Source organism: Elephantulus edwardii, unplaced genomic scaffold, assembly GCF_000299155.1.
Source record: "Elephantulus edwardii isolate Elephantulus edwardi_28Jun2011 unplaced genomic scaffold, EleEdw1.0 scaffold00053, whole genome shotgun sequence".
Lineage (NCBI taxonomy): Eukaryota > Metazoa > Chordata > Mammalia > Macroscelidea > Macroscelididae > Elephantulus > Elephantulus edwardii.
Genome location: NW_006399803.1, coordinates 10,744,827 through 10,754,023, shown reverse-complemented (window position 1 = coordinate 10,754,023; position 9,197 = coordinate 10,744,827).

The following is a 9,197-nucleotide window of genomic DNA, read 5'->3' as shown; positions in this document are numbered from 1 at the left end:
TTCTAGTAATTCTTCCACAACTTTCTCAGTGCCTTTACTTGCTTCTTCTTGTTCTTGGATTCCAATTATGTGCATGTTATTCCTTTTTATGGTATCCCATATTATTCTTGGGTAGGCTTTCTTCTTTTTCCTTCCTTTTTGATTTGCTTTTGGTTCTAGCAGTTCAGTGCTGAGAATTCTATCTTCTATTTTATTTGTTCTGTGTTCCATTTCTTCAACTGCTGTCCCTCCAACATGTTGACAGCATCTGAAACATTGTTTCTCATATTCTAGATTGCCATTTCTTGTTTTTCCAGGGCCTCTGATGCCTTGTTTGTTTTACCTGCATTGTCTTGGATTTTCTTTTAAGTTCCTCTTTTTCTTGCAGAGTCCTGTAATTTTCTGAGTTTATCTTCTACCCACTAAAAATATTTCATTATTGTTCTTCTGAATTCTGTGTCAGAAAGTACCATTAGATTTTTTTCTCTTCAGGGAATCAATTGATTCTGTGTTTTGGTCACCTTTTCGGGGGGTGACATTTTGTTTAGGATGTGAGGGAGTCTGCTTCTTCAGTGTTATTGCTGTGGTAGAGTTTTTCATGTGTGAGACTTTAGCAGACACTTGGTCTAAGAACCTTGGCTCAGGAGCTCACTGCTCCAAAGAATGAAAGGGCAGCTCACCCTGCTTGCATTTCACTCTAATCTTTTGACTCAAGGGAAAACCTGCTCCAGTTAGGGAGACAGCCTGTAAATTAGTAGCCTGCTTAGCCAGGCAACTGCCCTAGCTATCCAGTGGGTTTTTAGAGTTAATTGCATGGGAGGAGATTGTCTATCTTTCTCCTGCAGAATAACTAGTGGATTCTAACTACATGTTTTCAAGTTGGCAGCACAAATTTTTACCAATAGGCAACCAGAAATCCCCTGTTTGAGTAAGGCTCAAAAATTTGTATTTCTCAACAAATTCCCTGGTGTTACTGCTACAGTTGTTCTAGAGATAACACTCTGAGAATCACTGTTACAGATCCACAATAAGACCCTGTTCGTAGGGTCTTACAGTTCAAAAGCCAGGAGGAAGCAAGGCAAGTTTGAAGAAAGAACACTCCCACACAACAGAAAGAAAGGTAACTTCTTGCCTCCTTTCCCCACATTCTTCTAGGACTTCAAAAAATCCAAGGGGCTCCTTCCACTTGACGGACTGCCTAAGGCCCGTTACATTAGCCTCAGGGGGGCAAAAAAGAGTTGACAACAACATTGGAACTACAACTAGAAGGGCAAAGTAGGTCCAATTCCCCTCCAATAAATTATTATTCTTAGCAGTAGAAAGGGACTAATGTTAACCTCTTCACGTACAGAATCTCATTCCTTACCGTTATGACCTAACTACTGATCCTCCATTTTGTGCATTAGTAGGGTTAAGCTTATGGAGCTCTGGTGATGCAAATGATTATGTGCTCAGGTGCTGACTAAAATGCTGTCAATATGAACCCATCAGATGGCTCCATGAGAGAAAGACATGACATTCTGTTCCTAAGAAGATTATGGTCAAGGGGAAAAAATCTCTATGAATTAAAATCTACTCAACAGCCTCAAACAATAGGGTTAAGCTCAAATTAGGAGTTTAAAGTCATATACGTGACTGGGCAAAGTACACTTTATTAAAGTATTTATTATAAAAGAAAAAGAAATTGAACTAATAAAAATATTCCAGAATTTTTAATTGGCAATCCCAGAGAAGCATGCACAGAAGTGAATCAACATTATCAACATAGTAACTTCCCAGTTATTCTTTTTTCCCTCTTTAGTTCTATGGTTTTTGAAATCAGTTGCATGCAGGCGAATTAGAGAGGGTGGAGTTAATACTACAATGCATTAGAAGATTGCTAAAATAACTATTGATTTTTTTCACCTTTAGTGACATTCAATTAAGAAACATGCACAAATCATCACTGCTTTGAGCTCAATTGTAATTTATGAAGTTTAGGGGTTGGAACACACAAAATATTTTTAGTGTGAAAGATGTCTAATAGGCTGGAATGTTATGGGAAATGTCCTCTGCATGAAGAATTCCTGCTCCAAAATGCCTTGATTAATTAACGCAAATGGCTTTGGGAAAAGAGAGAAGAGCAGCTTACATCTGACAGCACCCTGGCAGAGCTTGTTGGAGACTCCAAAGCAAGTCAAATACAAAGAAGCCAGCCAGCCCTCTTGCATCCACAGCTGGTCCAGTTTCAGGAGAACGCCCTAGGCTTGGGACAGCTTTGGAATGTTCTGCTCTAGTTGGCTGTGAATCAAAGTCCATTGCTTCTCTGCTCTGCTCTCAGATCCTCTTTAAGTGAATAAATCCGTTTCAGGGCCTGGGAAGTGTGGGCTGCAGAAGAGGAGACAACACATTATGGGGGGAAAAATACAGTGCTTACTAAAATAGTGTGCTGAGCTTTTAAAGTATACATTATTTAGTTCTCACATTAGCTCTATAGGACAAAGATTATTGCCCCTTATGTTACTGATCATGAAGAAGATAGGAAAATGAATGTACAGGGTGCCTTAGTAATACACCAGGCATTATATAATGCATTAGTTGTAGAAGACCCAGAGTCAGAACGAGGTTAGTCTATGTTAAAGAAACCATCTGTTCTGTGAGATCATTCTAATTGACTATAGGAAGGGGAGAAATTAAAAATATCTACTATCTTTTCTTTTAAGCCACCCATATATTTGGAAACAGTACAGAGTGGAGAACAAGTAGTATATAGGATTTCTTTTCCCTAAGGCTTTTGACTGTGTGGCTCACAACAAGCTGTGGCTGACTCTGAAAAGAATGGGAGTCTCAGAACATTTGATCATGCTAATGTGAAACCTATACTTGAACAGAGAGGCAGTGGTCAGAACAGAGCAAGGAGACACTACATGGTTCAAAACAAAAAAGGGGGTCCATCAGAGATGTATTCTGTCTCCATAACTTTTCAATCTGGATGCAGAACAGATCACCTGGGGGCTGTACGAGGAGGAATGTGGCATCAGGATTGGTGGAAGAGTCATCAACAACCTGCATTATGCAGATGACACAACACTGCTTGCTGAAACTGAGGAGGACCTGAAGCACTTGCTGCAGAAGGTCAAGGACTGCAGCCTCCAATATGGATTGAAATTCAACATCAAGAAAACAAAGATTCTCACCACTGGGCCAATTGGCAGCATCAGTATGGATGGTGAAGAGATTGAGATAGTTAACAGTTTTAGTTTACTTGTCTCCACAGTCAACACTCTTGGTAACAGCAGCCAGGAAATCAGGAGACAAATTGCATTGGGAAAGTCAGCTGTGAGGGACCTCTCACGAGTACTGAAGAGTAACGACATCAGGCTGGAGACTAAGTTGCTCCTAATCCAGGCTACAGTCTTTGCAATTACGTGCTATGCATCAGAGAGTTGGACAGTGAATAGGGATGACAGAGAGAGAATGGATGCCTTTGAACTGTGGTTCTGGAGAAGACTATTGGATATCTCATGGACTGCTAGGAGAACAAACAGGTTTGTTCTGGAGAAGGTGAAACCGGAATGCTTCTTGGAGTCAAGGATTCTGAAGCTTCGTCTGACATATTTTGGGCATGTTGCAAGGAGGGACTGGTCTGTGGAGAGGGATATCATGTTTGGCAGAGTGGAGGGATGGTGCAGTAGAGAAAGACCCTCGATGAGATAAATCGATTCTGTGACTGGAGTGGTGGGAATGAATAAAGGCTTGGTTGGCACAGGATAGAACGGCGTTTAGAGCTTTTGTACACAGGGTCACTATGAGTTACAAGCGACTCGATGGCACAAAACAACAGTAACAACAACAACAATGTTAAGGACTGACTTTCTCCCCAAGTCCTTCAGCAACACTGCAAATAAATTATACTGGTTTTATAACCCCCTCGCCTCCCAAACTCTTTCTCCTCCTTTCCTCTCATTGCCCAGAGATACATAATCCCCTACACTAGATCCAAACACCAGCAACTCTCCTCCAGTTCCTGAAGTTTATCAGTCTTGTGATAGTCTCTCATCCAATAACATAAAGACCATGTGATTATACTGATGTCCTCTCCTCTTTTTATGTGGAAACCCCTCTAATAATGACCCATAAAGTATTTACCTCTTGGATCAAAAATAACCTCTTTCTGTCCACCCCCAGTATCTTATTTACATGCTTCGGTATGTCTGAACTCAATTTGCGAAATGAGAGTGAAATGTCAACTGAGTCATTTACACGATAAGTCGAATGGCAAATGAGTTCAACTCTTCTAAGAGATAGTCTGTATTTTTTTTAAAGTTTTTAATAAATTTCTATTGCCTCATGGGAATATTTTGAACTAGGAGGTTTTTCTCAGTGTTTACTCCTATTACTCTTCACTTTCATTTCCCTATCAGTCAGATGAAAGTCAGTGGTGTGGTCCTTATGTGCAAGTTTGCCAAAGTCTTTGTAACATTACCAGGCTTTGACTTGGCAAATCTCTCCATTGTGTAGTTTCTTCAGAATAAAGAGATATTTCATCTCTTCATAAATAATTTTCTGCCTAGGAAGGGAATAATGACAATAAAACCCACTGACATTCAAAGATCTGTCCAGGTGATTCTCTGAAATTTCAAAAGAATTGAATGGTGTAGTTTTTCTCATTGTAGGTCTTTAAATAGTATATATCAGAAGATTATTTGGTTTGTTAGGTATATTTTTAATGGTTTGCATACAAACACTCCTATACATTGTATTGCCTTCATGTACACTGTGTTTTATATAATCTTTCATTTACATTAAAATTTGCTCATATACATTGTATTTTATATAATCATTCATATACATTTATATTATATAATAAATTACCATTGATCTAAGACTATTATCACCCCATTTTTCAAGCCTCATAAGTCTTTCCTGTTCCTTCACCCTTTCTTCCATAAAATTTTTATTGTAAAATATCAAGATATTCTTTGGTCAGATATGTCACTTTCTTAGGATTATTAATAGTAAGTAATAAGCCCCATCTTGCTTAACAATGAAGTCTATATAGCAACAGACATAGTAATGTAGCAATGTTTAGAAAATGAAATGTTAAAACTTGATTGTTACTTACAACAGTCACAAAAAATTGTCTTTTTCTTTTTTAAAAAAGTCTATGTATTTAGAAAACCAATGCTATATTTTCTGTAGTGTGGGCAGAGCATCCTTTTATGGTGTGGTAGACAAAGCTTATATTCACAATTGTTGGAAATAAGAGAATATGAAGAACAAGAAGAAAAGTGAGGCCACAGAAAACTTTGCCATTTTCTCTTTATCATCTTATCTGTACTCTGCCCACTACTGGTTCCGAGGGCACCTGCTGCAGGTGTCAGGCTACATCAATGACGTCAGAAGGGATTATTGCAGGCTATTGCACCTGAGAGGCAATTCACTTCAATGCATGCCACATACTCCTTTCCAACCAACATCCTAAGTATGCTTCTGTCAAATCCCAGGCTTTTCTGCCCTTGAGTCTTTGCTCAAGCTCTTTCCTCCTTGGAGGGACACATTCACTCAACTTTCACTCTTTCTCCTACTAATTAAATGTTTTTCAATTTTTATGACCCATTTCAAATGTCAGTTACTTGAAGCTGTCTTTGTGTATCTTTCCCAACAGGGTCACGTTTCTCCATGCTTGATCTGTTCAAGTAAGACTTTTGTACTTACTGGATTGAATGGCCTTCCTTATTCTTCTAGTTATCTGTGTCCAATATTTGTCATATTTCCCCTACCTGAACTCTCATCTTTGTATTCTTAGCGCCTGGTACAATGTCTTTAGCACAGTAAATAGACAATCCATGTGTTTCCTTATGGAAATGAAAAGACATTTGTAGAAGGATTAAAGGAGTGAAATAATCTTAGTCACTTTTTGCCCTCTGGAAAAGAAAGTAAAGAAGAACATTAAAGCTCTTCCCATTATAAGAGTCCAGAATGAAGGTTGCAGAGTGGATTATACTCAGGGAGGGGGTGGGGAGGGGTGCAGGGGGATTGCATACCAATGAAGGAATTTTTCTTTTACTTTTCAGAGAAGAGTGAACTGGTGGCGGGGGGGCGGGGATGAGAAAAGTGCAATAATAAATGAATGGAAATTCAAAATCTCTGTAAATGTTCATTAAAATTAATAATAATTTTTTAAAAGCCTCTTTCCATCACCCAGGACACTTCCTATGCTTTGCTTTGAATATAAAATTAAAATTACTCTTCTTGCATTTTTCCTTCAATTTAGTTTTGATCTAATTCAGAGTTGAGGGTACATGTCTGGAGTATGATAATGGACAAAGTTGGTAATTTATAGTGTGCCTCAGAAATTAACACCATATGAGAACAGAATTTAAATAACCAAAATTGTTGTCTTCCACTCTGACTTTCTTGATTATCTAATAAGTCACCCTACATGAAGATTTTTATTTCTTTGATACAAAACAAAAGACTAAGTTTGTGACTTTTTTCACATATGTAATTGATGATCATAATTATGTAAATCAGGCTTTTAAAAAAATAAATAAAATTTAAGACTCAAAGTCAAAATAGAGGATTGGGTAACAATTGGGAAATAGTTCATATTACGTTTTAAAATGTTGTTTTATGTGATTACCTTCAGGTCATTTTAACGGAGGTCTAGTGACTTAGTATTAAGGTGTCAACACAAAGGCAGACAATTTTAATCTACCAGCTGCTGTACAGGAGAAAGATGGACAATCTCTTCCTGTGCAATTTACCACCTCTGAAAACTTTCTGGAGGGTCCCCTATGACTTGGTTCCAACTTGATGACAGTGAGAGAGAGAGAGAGAGAAGTATTTTCTGAGCTAGCATTTTACCAAGTGAGAGTTTCCTCACAACCTAGCCTCTCTCAACTATTGTGTGGAGGTTTTCCACTCCATACCATCACAGTGTGAAGCCAGGTCCTAGGCTTCCATACACAAAGGATCAGTGTACCCAGATGGCCTGAACTGCTACAGGGTGGGGCATGCCCACTGGGGCAATTTTCACTGAGTCAGGGCTCAGTTTCCCAGAGACTTTGGTTTCTCTCCAGGGGCGACGTAAGATTAAGGAGAGGCTTGCCCTTGGCTCCCAGACGTTTACCCAGGAAATTGCTGAGTAATGTCTTCCAAGACAACCTCCCTTCTCTTCCTTTCCCATAACCCTGGATCACCCTGCCATCCTTAACTCCAGTGAGCTACTTCTCTTGTTCCTCTTTGTTAGGGTGCAAGTTTCAGGTAATTTCCTTTCATTTTCAAACCCAAGTAGAAAATAAAAACCTGACATTTCTTTCTTCCCAGTTTCTATGCTAACTTATTCAGACTTAATAATTACCTTCAACATCTTAAATTTTTCCAGTGACCAGGGCAGCTAAAGGTTCAAGAAGCAGAACTGGGATACCTGGGTGATGTAGTCAATACTTTGAGAAGAAGAGTGAACCCTTCTGGGAGTCCCCAAAAGCACTTCCTGGACCACTCAAAGCAAATAAAAGAGATGTAGGTTCTGTTTGCTTAGCTTGTATACATTCATGCGCCTCCTACATCTTCTCAACCCTACCACACATACACACACTTACACACGTCCTCATCATATATGCTTATGTGTATAAACACACACCTTTCTCAGGTTCTGTATCCCCAACAACAATATTCTCTGTGAGTTCCGCTTTCCACATATCTGTTAAGCCTGTACAGTGAATTTTTGGCACTTTCTTACACGTAAGTGAGAAAACACCAAAACTTCCCTCACCGTGTATCTATGAATGTGATTGATACCCAGGTATGAGGAAGATGGAAGGAAGGCTGAGGGAATGTAAGACAAGGTGCTTTTGCTACAGACTTTTTCTTGAGGCCACACTGTACAATGAAGATCACGAGGTGGTTAGAAAGGATGACACTATTTGAGATGGGGAAACAAAAGTGGCTGTCTATAAAATTTTTGTACAGTATTCCAACAGAAATTTATAAAGAAATAAATAAAGTTCTTCGGTTGCTATTGTTGCTGTTACGTGCTGGTGGGTTGCCTGCAACTCATAGCGACCCTATGTACGGTAGCTCTGAAGTCTGCTCTGTCCAGAGCCAGTCTCACTGATTCTGACATATATATCCCCATTGCCCCAGTTACTGTATCACTACATCTCATCTTCAATCTTTTACTCCTGCACTGTCCCTCCACCCTTCTGAGCATGATGATGTCCTTGTCCAAGGACCAGTCCCTCCTGGCCATGTGCCCAAAACATGTGAGACGGAGCTTCAAAATCTTCATCTCCAAGGAGAAACTTGGTTTCACCCTTTCCAATACAAACTTATTTGTTTTTTTGGTGGCCAGAGTGAATTTTCCCTTCTACTCTAGGATTGGCTGTCTTTTAAACTTCAAACTTACTGCTACTGAGTCAGCTCTGACTCATAATGACCCTCTATTGAGTTTTCAAAGCTGTAAATCATCATGGGAGGAGACTGCCCTTCTTTTTTTCTTACTGAGTCATTGGCAGACTCAGAGCTCCAGAGTTTGCACCTTTTGGCACAACTCACTATGGACTATCCCACCAGACTTCCACCAGACCTTTAGCCTAGTGGATAGCAAAATGCACCAATCCTTTGTTAGAGCTGCAGTCACCTTATTTGCATGGACCAACCCCCAAAAATATGTCATGCACGTTATTTGAGTATTAGCTAGCTAGCTGTCCAATCTCCTTGGTGGGCCACAGTCAAGACTCTTTTCCAGCACCACAACTCGAAGGCATCGATTCTTCTTCTATCACCCTTAGTTCTTGTTCAGCTCTCTGATGCATAGCAAGTGATTGCAAAGACCATGGCCTAGATCAGGTGCACCTTAGTCTCTAGACTGACATGGTTGGTTTTTTTAGTACTCTGCAAAGGTCGCTAACATGAGATTTTCCCAATGCAATACATCTTTTGATTTCCTGATTGCTGGTACCAAGAGTGTTGATTGTGGAGTCTAGCAAGCTGTAATTGTTAACTTCAATCTCTTCTCCATCTATCAAATTATGCTGCCAATTGGCCCAGAGTAACTAAAAAAAAAGGGAGCTCTGGTGGCCTAGTGGCAAGGAGCTGCAACTACAGTCCCAGAGGCGAACTGTTCGAATCCACCAGATGCTCTGCCGGGGAAGGAGGGACAATCTCCTCCTATACCAGTCAGATCTGATTTGAAGGTACACGCACACAAAAATTAAAAAAAAAATCTTTGT